Raw genomic sequence first — 21,030 nt, 5'->3', positions numbered from 1 at the left:
CTTTGCAGATGTGGCTGTGAAGGAGTGGGCTTTGCTGGATGCTGCTCAGAGGAAGCTCTACAGAGATGTGACGCTGGAGACCTGCAGTAACCTGGCCTCAGTGGGTAAGGATCATCCCTTCCCTTAGATTTTAGGGAAGACATTTCTTACAATTTTTATTTCTTATTGGTCCAAGGAATAAAAATATATTGAAAAAAGGACAGACACAGTTCAAGCCTTCATGGACCCCACCTAGAATCAAATAGCTTTTCCATAATCAAGTTTTGTGTACTAAATTGACTTTTTATTTCTTTTGAATAGAAGTCTGAGGGTTTTTTAAATTTTATACGTGACCATAGTTTCTCCGGTTCATTGTGAGGCGGTGGGAGCAGCCTTATGGTTTCTGCCCCCCAAGAGTGTGACACTGTGGTTAGTACACATTTGACATGGTGTGTCACGGTCCAGCCATGACGAGTCTATTACGGAGTCTTTGAACGGAAAAGGTACGGATTTGAAATGAATGGTAGACAGGGACTTAAAGATATATATATATATATATATATATATATATATATATATATATATATATATACACACACACAGATGGGTTCAGGAGGATGCCACGGCAAACAGTCTCTACTGTTCCTTAGTCGTAATGTCCCTGCTCCCAGAAACACATCCACTTTTATTCATAGAAAAAAATGTGGTCCATCAGCAATTCAATTAAGTTTCCAAGGCAACTTAAAGACAACCCCTACCATACCATCCAAATCTACTTTACACTAATAAGAAACTAGCTTCCAGCCTCCTCCAGAGAACATGGGTGAGACAAATGAGAATCAGGTGTAGCTCTTTGTTAACCAGGCAAATGAGGTGGGATTTGGGCCCAGCACCTCTGTCCAGATTGCAAAAATACCCTGTTTATTTATTCAGTCCCCAAAAATGGTGATCTTGCTGCAGTTACACCCATACTTACCCATCCTCAAAAGCCTTGACACTCGCAGTAGCAGCCCATCTCATGGAACGTTTGCTCCCCTCCACCCTCTCTCATGATGAGCTTTCTCCAAGAGCAGGGCAGTGGCCACACAGTATCTGATCTCCCAGCGGCACTGGGACTGTGAGAAATGCTGCATCTATGGCCTTGGGGTCTGAACATCAGGAGAGGAACAACCTTCAGGAAGAACAAATTCTAGACAAGGGGATGATATTTCTTGGTAACATGACTGTCTGTGTTGGAGAAGGATGACATTCATCCCTCCTCACTCATATGGGAAGACTTTCTATATCTCCTTGTGTAAGGGGAGCATTTGGGCGCATGCTTTTTGCCTATTTCTTTCCTACTTTGCTTCTGTGATCATTATTTATCTCAGATTCAGTCTCCATTTTTTTTGAAGTATTTCTTAGTGAACAGGCTGCCATTTGGACCCCATTTTCCTTAATATTGCCAAAGTCCCAAATAGCCAAAGTCTCAGATTATTTCTTTTCTTACATATCCATTCTTCCTTATAGAATGTCTATACATTTTTGGATCAGTACATGAACATAAATTTACACATGGTGTTGTGGACCGTAAATGGCAAAAAGCCATTGTAGATTCCAGGCTTAGCAAAAGGCTAAGTTCTCCCCCCTCCATCTCCATATTTGGCTTTGATGCTGAGTATTTGCACCCACACTACTTGCTTCCTTGGGTTGCTGGAAGCAATATACATGCCCTTCCTCTGACTTTTTGTTTGTTTCAGATGTTGGTAGATTTCACTAATGTATCCTGTTTTTGCCTTGGGAGAGTTCCTGTCTTAGCCTTGGATGTGCAACTTTGTATCAGGGTCCTTGATTTGCATATGGCTATATAATAAAGCAAACTGGGGCTATGGGGCACTCAGATACTGCCAGGCATGTTGAAAAGTCCTCCTGGTCCCATCGTTTTTGTTTTGATAAGTGTGTTTCCTTAATTCTGCATCGTTATTAGGAGCCGCGCTGGTCCGCGGCAAGTGGCACCTGAACAGATGAGTACAAGGAAACTAAAACTGAAGGAAGGTGACGAACTCCCCAAAGTGAAGTGCACACAGAGAGTAAAGAAAGTTTTTTGGGAAAGTGTAGTCAGGAGTAAAAGATTATGGGACAGATAGGGTAAAAAATAAGGGACCTTTATGTAGAAATGTTTCTGTATGAAGACAAATCGTTGTCTGAAGAGTATCAGGGTGAGCTGGAAACAGAGGGATGTGAATACGAGGATAACTTGGAGTCTGAGGATGACAGGGGCCATGAAAAATCCGTGGCTATGGCTACCTTAGCTGCGGGGCCTCCGCTGCCCTCAGCTCCTTATACATTCAACCCTCTGCTCCTCCGTTCCCTTACCGGGCTGATTGTGGAGTCTATAGCTCAAAATCTGGGAAATCCCCTCTCCAACAATCTATAGACCAGGCTCAAAATGTAGGGGAAACAGTAAATGATGGCTTTACCCATTTTCCTGTTGTAGAAAGACAGGATGATACAGGGAGACTAGTGCGAGAACATGAACCTGTACCTTTTAGAACTCTGAAAGAGTTTAAACTTGTTTGTGTTCAGTATGGGCCTACTGCCCCTTTTCCACTTGGTTTATTAGATACTATTAGGGCAAAGGCTCTTCCCCCAAATGACTGGAAGGCGATTGCTTGTGCTTGTCTCTCCGGGGGTGATTATTTTCTGGGGAAGTCAGACTTCCATGAAAAGGCCGTAGAGGTAGGGGAGAAATCTCAGCATAGCCAACCTGAGCCGCCGGTTACAGTGACTATAGAATTTGAGAATGGGTAGGAGATTCAGGTATTAGGAAAGTTACAGCTTTTCTTGTCATGATCTGATTTTCTTTAATGTTTTAACTATGATCTTCTGAACTATCATTTTGTTTCTTTCTTATTCTTTGCCTGGAAATTGAGGCAGGGGACCTGTTGAATCTGACTATAGAAAATATCCCAGCAGCTGCTGAGAGCAAATTTTCTCAGGGAGATTTTGTTTAGTCACATCCTTCAGTCCCTTGTCAGAAATTGCCCTGACTAATATCAGGCAGGCATCTTTCTAATCTGGATGTGCTCTGAAATCCCGGGTTTCTCTCTGGTTTGTCTGGTTCATCTAATTCTTGTTTCTGTTTAGTCTTTGTTTAATGTCAAAATGTGTCCGTTTTTAAGGCCTGAATTGAGGGTTTTTTGCATGCAAAAATTGGAAATGCTGGCTCTGATATTTAGAAAAAATAAAATGCTTTTAGAACTTGTAAGGAGCACTCATTTAAATTTAAATAGAATAGAATGTAGATCCTTAAGACTTACTGATTTGGTTAGTGCATTGTGAGGTGTGTTCAGAGTTAGGAGCCAAATAGCAATTTAAATATTAGGATTAGTCAAAGTTATATGTTATACTTGTGTTTTTTGTGTATAAATTGTCTTGTTATGTGTAAGGTTATACTCAGGCAAAACAAAGGAATTGAGCAAAATTAAGCAGGGCCCTACCTAATAAGTCACTTCAGGAATTTGTCTCACAGCTAATTCAGGCAGTTAGAAGAATAGTATAAGGGTGCTAATTCTGCTTCTCAGGTCATGTCCTGCAAAAGGGCCCCAAGAAAATTGGTGATTTGGCTCTGTAAGGCCAGGAGCCGCCATCGTGGCCATTCACATGCAGGTTCCCATTGGATTCGGGCAGACGATAAAGAAATGGCGGAGTCAGAGGACGGGGGGCCATCCTATTTATTGGTGTCTCACCAAGACAGGCAAACCACAAAAGAAGACAAGGGAAAAGCAGAAAACCAGCTCTTCCCATGAAGGGCAAGGGATCAGGGAAGCCCCTGCAATTGTGATAGCAGGAACTGTGTGTCCAAGCTCCTGGTCTGTCCCACTTTATAGTGTAGAAAACCAAAATCCCTTAATCCAATATACAAACAAGGAAGTCTCCGATACAAAGTCACCCATCCAAGGCATAATTGGATTCCTCATGAGAGTGCACCACCCAGATAATACAATCATTCAAGGGTGTGGGGAAAAGCTTAGTCCCAAAACCAAACCCCAGGCTACAACGACCTGGCCTGCTTATAGCCTGTCCCCCACACCCAATATAAGTCACAAGCGAGCAAACATATATATCACATTTACAAACTTATTTGACCAACAGGCTCCTCTAATTTTTCCAATTGATTAAAAAAAAATAGGTCAGGAACGCCTTGAAATGGAACTAACAATACAAGGGTGTAAATTTAAAGGACTTTTAGATACTGGAGCTGATGTATCTGTTATTGTTAAGCCACATTGGCCTCCTTCCTAGCCAACACATGCAGCAGCCACAGAATTACAAGGTATAGGGCAGAGTAAATCCCCTCAACAAAGTTCTGGGAAGATTAAGAAGGTCATTCTGGATTTTTTCAGCCTTATATGCTCCCTGGATTGTCAGTTAATTTGTGGGGTAGAGATGTTTTGAAAAATATGGGAGCATTACTTGTCAGTCCTAATAATTTAGTCAGCACTCAACTGCTTGATCAGGAATTTTTTGCCCACTAAGGAACTAGGGAAATAACAGCAGAGAATTCTCACCCCCATAGAAGTGGCACCCAATACCAGAAGGTGTGCATTAGGATATCAAAATTTAGCATAGGGGCCTTGGTAGCTCCTGCTACCCCAGTAAGGCATTGTGCAGACCCAGTTACTTGGAAATCAGATAGTCCTGTATGGGTAGACCAATGGCCCCTTTCTCAGGAGAAACTTAAGGCAGCTGCTCAATTGGTACAAGAGCAGTTACAGCTTGGGCACATTGAACCATCCAATAGTCCATGGAATATGCCTATATTTGTCATTAAAAAGAAATCATAAAACAGGAGGCTATTACAAGATTTGAGAGCAATAAATAAGACTGCAAGTTATGGGTCCTCTCCAGCTAGGACTCCCTTCCCCTGCTGACCTTCGATGGAATTTTCACCTTGTAATTATCGACTTGAAGGATTGCTTTTTTACTATTCCTTTAAACCTACATGATTGCAAGTGTTTTGCATTCAGTGTTCCTTCACTTAATTTCCAGGCTCCAATGGAGCGATACCAGTGGAGAGTTTTGCCTCAAGGTATGGCTGACAGTCCTACCTTGTGCCAAAAATACGTTTCTCAAGCTATCTCTCCAGTACGAAGGCAGCACCCTAAGGCATACATAATTTATTATATGGATAATATTCTTATCGCTCATCCAGATAAAGACACTGTGTTGATCATTTTGCAACAACTAGAATATTCTTTGAAAGAATCAGGACTTTATATAGCTCCTAAAAAAGTACAGCAATCTTTACCTTTTTCTTATTTAGGACAAATTATTGAGGGACAACAAATTCGTCCACAGAAAATAGATATCAGGACAGATCATTTGCAAACTTTAAATGATTTCCAGAAACTATTAGGAGACATTAATTGGCTTAGACCTTCCTTGAAATTAACTACCAGGGAATTGAAACCACTGTTTTGTTTTGTTTTTACCACTGCATTCTTTCCCTCTTGAAACCACTTTTTGGTTGTCTTAGAGGCTCAGCTGAACCAGCTTCTCCTCAGCTACTTACAGCTGCGGGACAACAAGCTTTAAAGCTTGAAGAAAAAGCCTTGCAACAAGCCCCAACTAAACGCATAAATCCTGAAGAATCAATTGCCTTACTAATTTGTCCCTCAAGTTACACTCCAATGAGACTATTGTGGGCAAACTTCAGGTCCTACTGAATAGATTCATTTGGCTGTTACTTCTAAAAAAGTTTTATCTTCGTATCTTGATCTTGTCGCCTCCTTGATTATCAAGGAACGTAGGCGACTCTTACAGCTTATAGGTTTTGAGCCTCAAATTATTGTTGTTCCTTTATCAAAGGATCAACAACAATGGCTCTGGGAAACTTCCACTAAATGGCAAATTGCTTTTACAAATTTTAGAGGTCAAATTGATTCTCATTACCCAGCTAATAAAATAGTTCAATTTTCATTAGTTACTACATTTGAATTTCCTAAAATAATTGTTAATGAGCCCATTCCTGAAACACAGTCTTTACTGATGGGTTTAGCTCAGGAATAGCAGGCTTAAAATTGATGGACAAATTTATACTAAAATAATTTGTCTTGAAATCAGCTCAAAGACTAGAATTACATGCCATTATCATGGCTTTTCAGCATTTGCCATATTCCTCCTTTAATCTGTATACAGACAGCAAATATTTACTTATGGTTGTTTCCACTATAGAGACTGCTGTCTTAGGGACAACTGCTGATGAACTATTTCAGCAATTTCTCCTTCTTCAAAGACTTGTACGTCAACATAGAACTCCATGTTTTATAGGACATATTTGAGCTCACTCCATGCTCCCTGGAGCTTTAGCACAACGGAATGCCCTTGTTGATCAAGCCACCTGTAAGGCCAGGAGCCATGGCTGTCACTATCAAAGCAGCCGCCTGGCCCATGCAGGTTCCCATTGGATTCAGGCAGATGGTAAAGAAATGGCGGAGTCGGAGGATGGTGGGCCATCCTATTTATTGGTGTCTCACCAAGACAGGCAAACCACAAAAGAAGACAAGGGAAAAGCAGAAAACCAGCTTTTCCCACGAAGGGCAAGGGATCAGGGAAGCCCCTGCAATCGCGATAGCAGGAACTGAGTGGGTAAGCTCCCGGTCTGTCCCACTTTATAGTGTAGAAAACCAAAATCCCTTAATCCAATATACTAACAAGGAAGTCTCTGATACAAAGTCACTTATCCAAGGCATAATTGGATTCCTCATGAGAGTACACCACCCAGATCATACAATCAGTCAAGGGTGTGGGGAAAAGCCCAGTCCTAAAACCAAACCTTAGGCTACAACGACCTGGCCTGCTTATAGCCTGTCCCCCACACCCAATACAAGTCACAAGCGAGCAAACATATATATCATATCTACAAACTTATTTGACCAACACCACCCAAAAGAAAATTATTTGGAGCAACCACGACAGATCGAGCAATTCAGTCTCATACCATTCATCACCAGAACGCTGCAGCCCTACGTAAACAGTTTCAACTTTCTCGGGAAGCAGCACAGCAGATTGGTAAATCCTGTCCAAGGTATCCTATTCTACAATCTGTCCCTTCATTTGGAGTTAACCCTCAAGGACTCCTACGAGGACAACTTTGGCAAATGGAGGTTACTCATATACCTTCATTTGGCAAACAGTCCTATGTCCACATTACGGTGGGTACTTATTCTGAATTTATGGTAGCCTCTGCCAGAACAGGAGAGGCTGCTAAGCATGTTATAACTCATTGTCTATGCATTTTCTATTATTGGGCTTCTTGATGTGATTAAAACTGACAATGTTCCTGCATATGTAGCAAAAGCATTTACAGTGATACCTCGGTTCTCGAACGCCTTGACTTTCGACCAAATCGGTATTCGACCAGGAAATTCGAGAAAATTTTGTCTTGGAATCCGAACAAATATTTGGAACTCGAACGTCCGAGATTAGCCGAGTTGAGCCGAATGGCGTTCATTCGGCCGAGCGCGCCTTGCCTGCGTCATCAGTGTGAGTCACGCTTTGTCACGCTTTGTGGAGAGAGAGAATCACGTTTTTGTGGAGAGAGTCACGCTTTGTGGTGAGAGTCACGCTTTGTGGTGAGAGTCACGCTTTGTGGTGAGACTCACGCTTTGTGGAGAGACTCACGCTTTGTGCACGCTTTGTACACTGAATTTAACCCTTAGACATGGGTCCAAAGAAAGCCAGAAGTGGTAATGCAGACAAAGGTAAGCGGAAAGCTGTGAGAACAACGATTGAGCTGAAAAAAGAAATCATTGCCAAATATGAACAGGGCACACGTGTTTCAGATCTGTCTGCTGAGTATGGCATGCCAAGATCTACTATCTCAACTTTCCTTAAGAATAAAGCTGTTATAAAGGCTGCCAATGTTGCCAAAGGTGTTACATTGTTAACAAAGCAAAGGCCTCAGATAATGGAGGAAATGGAGAAGCTGCTTCTTATTTTCATTAAAGAAAAAGAGTTAGCAGGTGACAGCATCAATGAAGTCGTTATTTGTGAGAAAGCACCAGTAAATAGGCATATTTTTGGGGCTTGGAACAAATTAATCCAGTTTCCATTATTTCCTATGGGTTTCATTGTTTCGGTTCTCGAACAATTTGGTTCTCGACCGTTCTCCCGGAACGAATTATGTTCGAGAACCGAGGTATCACTGTACTGTATTTTGTCAAGCCTTTCAAATTACGGGTATTTCTTACAATCTTTAAAGTCAAGGTATTATTAAAGTGTACCCAGCAAATATTTAAGGTCAATTTTAAAAAATATATAAAAGGGGGAGTCATCCTGGAATTCCTGCAAATCTACCTTATCTTTTTAAAAAAATTTCTTTTGAATGCTGATGAACAGGAGACGCCAAATCCTTTTCTCCTGCAAACTTCTACCCTCTTTTAATTTGATTCTAGCCAATAACCCTGTTTTATTTTTTTTTCCAAATAGCTCCAGATATTTAGGCAGATCAGGACCCTCAAGCCCCTCAGCGAGATCTTCTGAGCATGGCTTTTAAGGTACCAAGAGGCAGGAAAATGCCCAAAGGAGATCAGGTAAAATACTAGCTCTTGGCATATGCCCTCAAAGGCTCCAATGCTCCAACTGGACCTCATAGGACTCCATCAGGGCCCTGCTTCAATAGTACAAAGGATGGTCATTTGAGCCAAAGCCTGCCAGGCTTACATGCCTTTGCTGTGAGGAAGAAGGGACACTGGAAGGTAGGCTTCCCCCTCACTCCTCGAAGGGAGTGTTCAGTCTCTTCCAGCCCTGCTCCAGCCACCTATGACCTAACCTTGCCCAGATTGCTGGGGTTTGCCACTGAAGGCTGAAGGTGCCCAGGGCCGTCGGCCCCATCTACGACACTGTGGATGAATCTAGGCTATTTCTTTCAAGTAGCAGGTAAACTGATCTCATTTACACAGGGGCCACTTAACTATGTCTTGCCTGAATATTCAGGTTTTTTATTCTTCCCTCGAAGATCTCTGTTGTGGGTGTTGATAGTCCTATTTTCTGCTGCTTTGTTTAATATATAGTCTTTCCTTTATTCCTCCTGCCTCAATGCCCCACTCATATTTTAGGCTGGGACCTACTCCTAATTTAGAGCTCCTTTTTTCCTTTTTTGCCAACTTACAAATTTATCTCTGCCACCCAGCTTAGTGTATCCCAAGGTTCTCCTCACCACCCCATGGCTGTAAAGCTCAGTATAAGGCCCCCTGGGTTCATCTTTCCAATTTAAAGAAAAGGGAAGCTCCGTCTTCATGCGTGCTGCGAATGGCTTTTCCAGTCTACCTGGGTCATCACCAGCTAGCTAGAAGCAGCGGTCATTGGGACTTTGACGCTAGCTGCAGAGTGTGGAAGTGTGACAGCAATTCCAGTGCCATGTGGACTTCTTCTGGATGTGTTTCCTGGACTCCTGCTCCTGTGACAGCTTTTGATGGACTGAACTGGGGTTGGGTTGCATTTGCGGAAATTTGGAGTAGTGTTGGTGCCACGTTGTAACAGGGCAGACGGTGTGGAAAACACACCCATTTGTTGAAAATGGTAAATATATACTCACAGTAATCATTAACAACCATTTATAAATTATGAATAGAGAAACCCCTTATAATTATACCTTAATAATGTGCCATTTCTTTTTAACAGAAGTCATTGTGTGGAGAGTCCTTGTGAGAGTAATGAAGGTAATCAAGGTGGAGACACCCTGAACCAGGTCACAGATCTTCCTGAGGATGAGAGACATCCGACTGGAGTTAAACCCTGTGAATGCACTAAGTGTGGAAAAGCCTGCACGGATTGTTCTTTCCTGAAGAATCAGCAGAGGTCTCCCAGTGGACACAAACCTCACCTGTGTGAGGACTGTGGGCAAGCCCACAGGAGTGTGTCATGCCTTCTCACTGCTGTGGACACAGACCCTGTGGAGAAACCCTATCAGCGTCAGGACACCAGGAGAGCATCTGACAGAAACGTGATGAGTCAGAATAGTAAAAACTCTTGCCTGACCTGTGGTGGCGCAGTGTATAAAGCGTCGACCTGGAAATGCTGAGGTCGCCGGTTCGAAACCCTGGGTTTGCCTGGTCAAGGCACATATTGGAGTTGATGCTTTCAGCTCCTCTCCCCTGTCTCTCCTCTCTCTGTCTCTCTCTCTCTCCCTCTCTCTCTCCTCTCTAAAATGAATAAATAAAATTAAATTAAAAATTAAAAAAGGAAAAAAAAACCTCTTTTCAGTGTAAAGAGTGTGGGAAAGCTTTCACTTGCCTCTCATACTTTCGGGGACATGTGAGAGGTCGCTGTGGACAGAAAATCCACTTGTGTAGAGTGTGTGGGAAAGCCTTTATGTATGGGTGCCATCTTACACGATACGTAAGAACACACATTGGAGAGAAGCCCTATGAATGCAAGGAGTGTGGGAAAGCCTTCAGCTGTAACTCCTACCTATGAGAACATGTGCGAATGCACGCTGGGGAGAAACCATATGAGTGTAAGGAATGTGGGAGGGGCTTCCATTGTCCCAAATACTTTAGAAAACATGTGAAAACACACAGTGAAGGGAAATGCTCCGAATGTACAGAATGTGGGAAAGGCTTCGATTATTCCTCATCCCTTTGAGAGCATGTGAGAACACACAGTGAAGACAGGCCCTATGAATGTAAGGAGTGTGGGAAAGCGTTCAGGAGGCCCTCTTCCCTGCAGAGACACACACGAATGCACACTGGGGAGAAACCCTATGAATGTCAGAAACGTGGTGAAGCCTTCAGGCATTATGCCTCCTTGCGAAGACACAGGAGGACACACACTGGACAGATGCTCTGAGTATGGGGACTGTATTTAGTCTTTCTTAGAACGTTGTAACTGTGAGGAAGCACTGGAAAGAAACTGTATGACTGGAAAGTAGGTGGGAAATTTTTAGATTGTCTCACTTAACTTACTTTGTTCATGAAAACTCAGGGCAGTAAAAAATCTTTCGTTACAAATGTGGTTTTTCTTGTAAGTGCCTCACCCAGAAGAGGAATCCCTGTGCGTTAGTTTCTAGTTCATGTTACTGATACGAACATTTAAGATGTCGTTATTTTTCTAATGTCTTCATCTGTACTAAAGACATTGTGCTCTATTTTACTTTAATTAATGGTACAGTTATATACAATTTGCCTCACTTCCATTACAATGTCTTGACTTGGGTGATGGGTTTTTTTTTTTTTCATGTGCAACTTGATTTTTTTTTAAAGATTTTATTTATTGATTTTTAGAGAGAGGAGAGAAAGAGAGAGAAAAAGAGAGGAGTGGGAAACATCAACTTGTAGTAGCTACTTGCCTTGACCAGGTAAACCCAGGGTTTCTAACCGGCGACCTCAGCTTTCTAGGTCGACACTTTATCAACTGCACCACTATAGGTCAGGCTTGTTGTATTTTAGATAAAAGTTTTTTTGATACTTATTCTCCATTATGATCTTAGTATGTGATCATGATATGAGTCCTGTATTGTTGAAATTTCTCTTCTGATCCATTGTTGTAGACACTGGAAGTTTCTAACTTGATATCTACCCTCCCCTTCAGTCTGTATTACTGAAATCTTCCACATTTGCTGCTGGGGAATGCCATGTGTTCTTCACAGAAATTAAGAATTGTGAAAAGATCTTCGAAGAGGACAGTCTCATCTGTTTGTGTTCGTAATTTGACTTCTGCTCATTGTCCTTGATCTTGGTTGGAAATTGGACACAATGTGTTGAGTTAAAGAGACACGTGGAATGAAAATAAAAGCTGGTGTCCCGATGGTTCCGCTGAATTGTGTGGTTAGCTTGGGTGAGGTAGGAAACTATATCCCATTGTCCTGTTCTAGGCTAACGGCACAAGAAGAGGAAGATGCAGGAAGCTTGAAATGTGGAAGTGAAGGAGCCATGACTCTCGGATCTACTGTACTGTCAGAGACAGAGACATATTGGGAACCCAGTGGGCCCGAGGTACAGTGCATTCTTCTGACTTCTGGTTCTGCCCTTCTGGAACAACCAGCCAAACACATGTTTGATGTTAGTTCCCTCTTAGGCAGCAGATTCTTCAGACTGTTCCCCAGCTTCCCCATCATGGCCCCTCTTTGGTTTTCAGGTTCACACTGTATGTAGCCCACTGGTGTCCATCAAGTCACTGCAGCTACAACCCTTACTGGCTCTCAATCAAATGTATTAAATCATAGGACAGTACGTTAGTCCACCTGAACAAGGTGGTGGTGGTATTAATTTAATCAGATGCTTTGATATTGCTTTTTTTTTCTAACAGCCCTGCTTCTTGGGGGTTATCAGATGGAATCTCCGTTCAATACCACGTTCTTTTCCTAGTCACTGTCTATTCAAGGGTATTTATACACAGTATTCTGCTTCTCCAACCTCCTAATGGTGGCATTCCAGTTTGTGTGGCTACAGAAACTGTGTATTGGGCCAGCTACAGTGTTCACATAAACCCAGGCCCATTAGAACCCTCACTTGCAAGGCGGGCCCAATATGTCAACTTGTCCATCCCTCACCAATTGGGAACTCTGGTTCTTGGACCAAGACTCTTTTGGCAGTTGTCGAGGTATTGTTTAGGACACACAGAAAGTTGTGTTACTGCGTTAGTCAAGTCACTGTATTCAAAGGCAGTTGGCATCTGTGGCCATGTGCCATCCCACCTGGGCACCTCGATGGCCACCCTTTCTATGAACCCAGTCTGCTCTATGTACTGAAGGGTTGGCTGCTAGGGCTCATACCTGGGTCAGGGCTCCCACTCCCTGATGGCCAGGGGGTGTCACTGCCTCATGAATCTGGATGTGAGAGAGAATGAGAACTGCATCAGGCTCTTGCAGGTGAACTCAAACATGTCCCCACACATGCTGACCCCTTAAGTCACTCATGATCACCCACCACTCGGCTTCCCATTTTCCAAACCACTGGATTGATCCCTTTAAAACAGCCTAGTTGTCAGTGCAAAAAGTGAATTTCCAGAGCTCTGGATGAATTGCCAGCCAAACAGCTCTGCCTTCTGCCCAGTGAATGCTGCGATTTGTTCCTCTGTGAGAGGCTCCACTTAGAGAAGCACTGTGGACACTACCAGGAGCTGTTCCTTTGTGGACATGTCAGGTTTCTGTCCCTCTGGAGCTGGGTCCCATCTAAGCTGTCTCCTGTTGTCTGCCACAGTGCCCGGTTCCCACCTTCTGGAGTCACAGACGGGTGGAATGGTAGCCCTCTTTGCACAATGCCCAGAGCTTTAATCAGCTTCACCAGTATTGCTTTTCTTCTCAAAGGGGTTGGCTGCTCTGATCTTTTGTCCTGTATGTGCTCTTTCTTTACGCGGTGGTATAAGGTATTTTCTCCTCCGAGGAAGAAAGAAGGGCGTATTTACCAAGTGTGGAATAGCAAAAGCTTTATTTAGTAGAGTGCATCCCAGACAAGGTTCTCTGATCCGCGAGATGGGGCCAGAGAAGTTGCGAGGATTCTTCCACTGGGGGGTAATTTATAGCTTCATTAGGCTGGTTGGGTTGATATGACGTGGCGAAATTTCATTGGCTGACAGACAGTCTTTTTCAAAGGGCTCTGGGCCGTTTCTTTTTGGCAAACATAGGTGTGGGCAGTTCCAGCCAAAGTTCCCAGGCCTGGTTCCTCACATGACCTTCTCCCATTGCCAACTGACCTCACAGGTGGTATAAGCAACAGAGGCACAGTGCCAGGTGGGGAATAAAAATCCTCCCAAACCCCAAATCTCTAAAGGCTTGCACTGTAATAAGGTACCAAAAAGCTGCAAAATTAATATTGATATTTTAGGAGGAAAGTTCAGGCTTTCCTGTCCCATCTTTCCTTTGGGGACAGGAGGGAGAAGAATGTAGAAGTTTCTGGCTTGCAAGGACAATGGGTCATTTAGTTTTATTTATTTTTTTAATTTTTAATTTTTATTAATTTATTTATTTTAGAGAGGAGAGAGAGAGACAGAGTGGAGAGACAGAGAGAGAAGGGGGAGGAGCTGGAAGCATCGACTCCCATATGTGCCTTGACTAGGCAAGCCCAGGGTTTCAAACCGGCGACCTCAGCATTTCCAGGTCGACGCTTTATCCACTGCGCCACCACAGGTCAGGCCGGGTCATTTAGTTTTAAATCTAAAATAAAGGATAACTGAGGAACTTCTTCTCTTTCAATAAGAGACAGAATTTACATACCACCCTACATTGATTGTAGTTCCTCCTCCTTCCTGAAATCCTGAGAGTAACATACCTCTGAGCAAAGGAGGGGAGATAGACACTGAAAGATTTGTAAATGTCATTGATTGTATTACCTTAAAAGTTTTAATGTTTTTGTGGATCCCCTAAAAACAAATGTTATAAGTTTGTGTCATGATGTCATGCTCCCCCCCAGCCTGTGTGATCAAGGTGTATAACCAGCCCCTGAAATGTATTTGGTGCACACAATTTGGGTCTGCAAATGCCTCGTGTCAGCCATATGCAGCCAGCATATTCAATAAATCTCCTCCTTTAATAAAATCCTTCAAAATTCATCTGGACATGGTGTCTTTTTTTTTTTTTTTTTGGATTTTTCTGAAGTTGGAAACGGGGAGGCAGTCAGACAGACTCCCCCATGTGTCCGACCGGGATCCACCCGGCACGCCCACCAGGGGGCAATGCTCTGCCCATCTGGGGCATCGCTCTGTTGCAACCAGAGCCATTCTAGCGCCTGAGGCAGAGGCCACAGAACCATCTTCAGCGCCTGGGCAAACTTTGCTCCAATGGAGCCTCGGCTGCGGGAGGGGAAGAGAGAGACAGAGAGGAAGGAGAGGGGGAGGGGTGGAGAAGCAGATGGGCGCCTCTCCTGTGTGCCCTGGCCGGGAATCGAACCCGGGACTCCTGCACGCCAGGCCGATGCTCTACCACTGAGCCAACCGGCCAGGGCTGGACTTGGTGTCTTTACGTGAACCCGCGGAAGTGAGGTATGGGTACTTTACAACAGCACCCCTTTCACATTCTCAGGGGCTGGATAAGCTTGCACCTGATCAAATACAGCCTCTGGGGCAGCGTGCATCTCACCAGACCAAGGATACCCAAACCTCAGGGTGGTGGTGCCTGATAGATATGTGTATTCCAAATTGCCCTCTTGATGTTCCGCTTATCTGTCAGACCTCACCCTTACTGGACTATCGCCCCTGAGACAGAGGAATTCCAAAAAGCTGACAAGCCACCCCAAGGAGGGGCTCCAGACATACCAGGACTTTTTTTTTTTTTTTAAGATTTTATTTATTCATTAGAGGGGAGAGAGAGAGAGAGAGAGAGAGAGAGAGAGAGAGAAGGGGGAGGAGCAAGAAGCATCAACTCCCATATGTGCCTTGACCAGGCAAGCCCAGGGTTTTGAACCGGCGACCTCAGTGTTTCCAGGTTGACACTTTATCCACTGCGCCACCACAGGTCAGGCAATACCAGGACTTTTGATTCAACACCCACATGCTCAAAGCCCCCCAAGGAGGAGCATTCTGGACATACCAGGACTTTTGCCTCAGTATCCCCTCAGGCTCTCCCAAACACTATATAACTCGCCCCTAGTCTGTAACCTGCACTCTTCTCCCCAAGAGAAGTGCCCGGCAGGGTTCCTTTCTTCCTTTCAATAAAGCCTGTTACTCTGGTCTTTTGGACTCCCATGGATTCCAACAGTGCCTAGGCCTTGAATTTTCTGCAGTATCTTCAATGTTATGGGCCCATTGTACTGATCTGGGGCTGTGCATGGAGCTTTGGGAAAGCACTTGAGAGCTATATTGTCCCTCCCACCTGAAGGCAGGTTGACTTTAATTATAGGAAGTCTGTACTTGTCAAAGTCTTCTCCATGCTTGACCAGGCAGTGGCACAGTGGATAGAGCGTCAGACTGGGACATAGAGGACCCAGGTTCAAAACCCCGAGGTTGCTGGCTTGAGCATGGGATCATAAACATGACCCAGTGGTCACTGGCTTGAACCCAAAGGTTGCTGGCTTGAGCAAGGGGTCACTCGCTCTGCTATAACCCCTCCCCCCATCAAGGCACATATAAGAAAGCAGTCAATGAACAAGTAAGGAGACTAAGGGCCCTGGCTGGTTGGCTCAGTGGTAGAGCGTCGGCCTGGCGTGCAGAAGTCCCGGGTTCGATTCCCGGCCAGGGCACACAGGAAAAGCGCCCATCTGCTTCTCCACCCCTCCCCCTCTCCTTCCTCTCTGTGTCTCTCTTCCCCTCCCGCAGCGAGGTTCCATTGGAGCAAAGATGGCCCGGGCGCTGGGGATGGCTCCTTGGCCTCTGCCCCAGGCACTAGAGTGGCTCTGGTCGTGACAGAGCGACCTCTCAGAGGGGCAGAGCATCGCCCCCTGGTGGGCAGAGCGTCGCCCCCTGGTGGGCGTACTGGGTGGATCCCGGTCAGGCGCATGCGGGAGTCTGTCTGACTGTCTCTCCCCGTTTCCAGCTTCAGAAAAATACAAAAAAAAAAAAAATTAAAAAAAAAAAAAAAAAGGAGACTAAGGTGTCGCGAACCCACACGACTAGTAATTTTGCAAGTCTCAAGTGGGTTCAGTGGAGGATTGAGAAAAAAGGACACAGAGAAGAAAGGATGGGATCAGGAAGTCTCTCTGCAGGCTTTTTCTACAAGTGCTGCCTGCATTCCCGAAAAGCTTTATTTTTACAGTGCAAAGCTGAGTTATTTTACAAAACAAAAGAGCTTAGATACAAAGTCACACTTCCAAGCTACATCAGGAATTCTCCCAAGCTACATTAGGAAATGTCTGGAGTGCAGAAAACCCTCCACCAAGGGTAACATCTTAACTTTACAAAACAATGGGTAAAAAGAAAACTGCCTTTAGCAACTTAATCAAGCAAGTGAGGTGGGGGATGAGACGATTAGAAATACTCAGCTTAATAACCAATATCGGAACTCTTTCAACATGGCAGCAGTGAGGCAGCAGAAGTGAGAAGGGGGTTTCTGTGAAATGGCTTGAGTGCCACAAGAGCTTGGGAAAGAAAAGTGGAAGGATTGTGGTGGCAAATTACAGCCTGAGATTCTCAAGACTGGGAAGTGATTGAAACTCAGCCAGAGAGAAGAGAAAGAGAGAAAGAAGAGGGGAGGAGGAAGCATCAACTCTCATATATGCCTTGACCAGGCAAACCCAGTGTTTTCAACTGGCGACCACGGTGTTCCTGTTCGACACTTTCTTCACTGCACCACCACAAGTCACCCAGTTTACATTTTCACCAACTGTGAAAATAGGGTTCTATTTCCTCCACAACCACTCCAAACTTTTTATTATCTCTCTTGTTGGTAGCAGCCAATCTATCAAGTGTGAAGTGGCATCTCATAGTTTAGATATGCATCTTTTTGTGCATCACTTTGTTGTTTGTATGTCTTCATGAGAGAAGTGTCTGTTTAGGTTCTCTCCCTATTTTTTAAAAAATTTTATTTATTCATTTTAGAGAGGAGAGAGAGAGGGAGAGAGAGAGAAAGAGAGAGAGGAGCGAGAGAGGAGCTGGAAGCATCGACTCCCATATGTGCCTTGACCAGGCAAGCCCAGGGTTTCGAACCAGCGACCTCAGCATTTCCACGTCGACGCTTTATCCACTGCGCCACCACAGGTCAGGCTCTCTCCCTATTTTTAATTAAATTGTTTGTTTGTTGTTGAGCCTTGTGAGATCTTTATATATTTTGAAAAAAAGATACAAACAATATTTTGAATATTAACCGCTTTCAGAGCTATTGTTTGTATCATCTTTTTTTTAATATGTTGCCTTTTTCCTTATTGTTGTCAGTTTTTTTAGCTGTGCAGAAGCCTTTAGGTTTGATAATGTTCTAGTCATTTATTTTTGCACTTACCTCCCTTACCTTTGGGATCAAATTTATAAAAAGTTTTTTATGGCTGAGATTTAGGTATTTAGAATCTATGTATTTTTCTCTGTATTTTATTGTTTCAAATCCTATATTTAAATCTTTGATTTATTTTAAATAAATTTTTTTTTTCCAAAGCCAGAAACCGGGAGGCAGTCAGACAGACTCCCGCATGCACCCGACCTGAATCCACCCGGCACGCCCACCAGGGGGCGATGCTCTGCTCATCCAGGGCATCGCTCTGTTGCGACCAGAGCCACTCTAGCGCCTGAGGCAGAGGCCATAGAGCCATCCTCAGCGCCCAGGCAAACTTTGCTCCAATGGAGCCTCGGCTGCGGGAGGGGAAGAGAGAGACAGAGAGGAAGGAGAGGGGGGAGGGGGGGAGAAGCAGATGGGCGCCTCTCCTGTGTGCCCTGGCTGGGAATCGAACCCAGGACTCCTGCACGCCAGGCCAACGCTCTACCACTGAGCAAACCGGCCAGGGCCTAAATAAATTTTTATAAAGAAAAAAAAACCCAATATGGATTTGTGGGGAAGAGCTTAACCTTTGGCTAAGTCTTGAACTGCAAGGGCTTTGCCAGCTTGCAGTCTCCAACACTAAGGAGCTGCAACGAAGAATTGATGCGTCTCATCTCTCTCCTTCTTGTCTGTCCCTATCTGTCCCTCTCCCCATCTCTCTCTCTCTCTGGGTCAAGGTTAAATTAAAAAAAAAGAATACAGATATTTGAGGAAGACCCCCCCCCCCACTCCACTGGCTTTCCAAGACCTTTATAGTTAATGTGATTTACTCAAACTGGCTAAGTCCAGGACCGCTAAAGGACATAACCAAAATCAGTAATGCAGTGGTCTTACCCTACTGCATAGGATCCTACTAATAATTTTTTTGTAAAATGCCTTGTCGGAGGGTCAAGGGAATGAATTGTGCAGAAGTGTTAGTCAAACAGGCCTGAGAGTCCTTATCCTCAGAAAGACCTGCTTGCAAGGTTGGCCCTTGGCCAGCAGATGGTCAGTTGGATATGGGTCGAGTTCCCAACACCCTGATACAAGTGGCTCCCTGTGCCTTTTTTATACAAACAATAGTAGGGCTTCTGCCAAAGATCTGCTCTCCTTCTAGGAGTCTGAATTCTTGGTTCAGGCCAGGAAGAAGGCATCTACATGACCAGTCCCCAATAAAAATCCTGAACTGAATCTCTCATTAGCTTCCCTGGTAGGCATTTCAAATGTGTTGTCGTCACACCTGGTTGCTTTGTGGTATCAATAGAGGGGACCCTGTACCTGTTATCCTTAGTACTTGGCCTCAGGCTCCTTTCTTCTGGGCTGACTCGGCTTTATTCTTACGCTGCAATATATCACAGCCATGAGCAGGTCTACAGGATGAATCCTGGGAGTCCACGTAGTCCTCATGAATGGAATTAGTGCCCTTGTAACAGAGACCCCAGAGAGCCCCCCCGAACCCTTCCACCATTTGAGGACACAGTAGAAAGACAGCCACCTATGAACCAGGAAGCCAGACTTCAGCAGACAACAAATCTGTCAGCACTTGATCTTGGACTTCCCAGCCTCCAGAACTGCGACAAATAAATGTTTGCTGTTTATAAACCCCTCCTGTCTGTGGTATTTTTGTTATAGCAGCCCCAGCTGACTAAGACAGGAACTCCCAACACATCCAGATCAAAACATCAAATACTTCTAACATTCTACAACATTCATTTTTAAAGTGTGCTATTGAGCACCCATTTTATGCAAAAAGCTCTGCAATGAGCTTTATACACATACAGTAACTCACACAGTCTTATGAAAACTCTGTAATGCAGACATTATTAAAACTGGTTCAGAGTAGAGGAAATGCAGAATAGTCCAGGAATAACATCATGCCAACTCTTACCACTAGCCCGTCTTTCACAAACAACTTACAGTTGTTTTGTTATTGTGATTGTTATTTCCCAGTGTGATAAGGAGATAAGCTAGATTTCACCTGGCACTACGGAGAAGAGCCAACAGAAGCCTCCTATTCCATGCAGACATCCTTATACTCCTTTCCTGGCAAAGCCCTTTATCTCATAAAAGAATGCTTGGTTTAAAGATCTTACCTCTGGTGCCTGACCAGGTGGTGGCACAGTGGGTAGAATGTTGGATTGGGATGTGGAGGACCCAGGTTTAAAACCCTAAGGTCGCCAGCTTGAGCGCGGGGTCATAGACATGACCCCATGGTCACTAGCTTGAGCTCAAAGGTAGCTAACTTGAAGCCCAAGGTCGCTGGCTTGAGCAAAAGGTCACTCGCTCTGCTGTAGCCCCATACCCCCATCAAGGCACGTATGAGAAAGCAATCAATGAACAGCTAAGGAGCAGCAATGAAGAACTGACACTTCGCCTGACCAGGCGGTGGCGCAGTGGATAGAGCGTTGGACTGGGATGCAGAGGAACCGGGTTCGAGTCCCCGAGGTCGCCAGCTTGAGTGTGGGCTCATCTGGTTTGAGGAAAAGCCCACCAGCTTGAACCCAAGGTCGCTGGCTCCAGCAAGGGGTTACTCGGTCTGCTGAAGGCCCGCAGTCAAGGCACATATGAGAAAGCAATCAATGAACAACTAAGGTGTCTCAACAAAAAACTGATGATTGATGCTTCTCATCTCTCTCCGTTCCTGTCTATCTCTCTCTCTGACTCTGTTTCTGTAAAAAAAAAAAAAAAAAAAAAAATTAATTAGTGCTAAACAAGTCTAAAGAAGGCTATAAAAAGAACCAAATGGAAAATTTTGTAAACATTAAGAAAAATAACCAAGTGAAATAAAATAAATGGAAAGATGGCCCATGGTCTTAAAAAGAACTTGGTTACCAAGATATCAGTTCTGCCCTGGCCGGTTGGCTCAGCGGTAGAGCGTCGGCCTAACGTGCGGAGGACCCGGGTTCGATTCCCGGCCAGGGCACACAGGAGAAGCGCCCATTTGCTTCTCCACCTCTCCGCGGCGCTTTCCTCTCTGTCTCTCTCTTCCCCTCCCGCAGCCGAGGCTCCATTGGAGCAAAGATGGCCCGGGCGCTGGGGATGGCTCTGTGGCCTCTGCCCCAGGCGCTAGAGTGGCTCTGGTCGCAATATGGCGACGCCCAGGATGGGCAGAGCATCGCCCCCTGGTGGGCAGAGCGTCGCCCCCTGGTGGGCGTGCCGGGTGGATCCCGGTCGGGCGCATGCGGGAGTCTGTC

At 44.6% G+C, this 21,030-nt stretch overlaps 1 non-coding gene and 1 pseudogene across 1 annotated transcript; both read left to right on the top strand.

Annotated features, from left to right (window-relative positions):
* Positions 1-7,161: 7,161 nt before the first annotated feature.
* Positions 7,162-10,812, top strand: LOC136388252 (zinc finger protein 77-like; annotated as a pseudogene).
* Positions 10,813-20,683: 9,871 nt separating this feature from the next.
* Positions 20,684-20,759, top strand: TRNAV-AAC (transfer RNA valine (anticodon AAC)). Its single transcript has one exon. It is a non-coding gene; the product is annotated as a tRNA-Val (tRNA).
* The last annotated feature ends 271 nt before the right edge of the window (positions 20,760-21,030 follow it).

Source organism: Saccopteryx leptura, chromosome 1 (assembly GCF_036850995.1).
Source record: "Saccopteryx leptura isolate mSacLep1 chromosome 1, mSacLep1_pri_phased_curated, whole genome shotgun sequence".
Classification (NCBI taxonomy): domain Eukaryota; kingdom Metazoa; phylum Chordata; class Mammalia; order Chiroptera; family Emballonuridae; genus Saccopteryx; species Saccopteryx leptura.
This window is presented reverse-complemented; position numbering and strand designations above follow the sequence as displayed.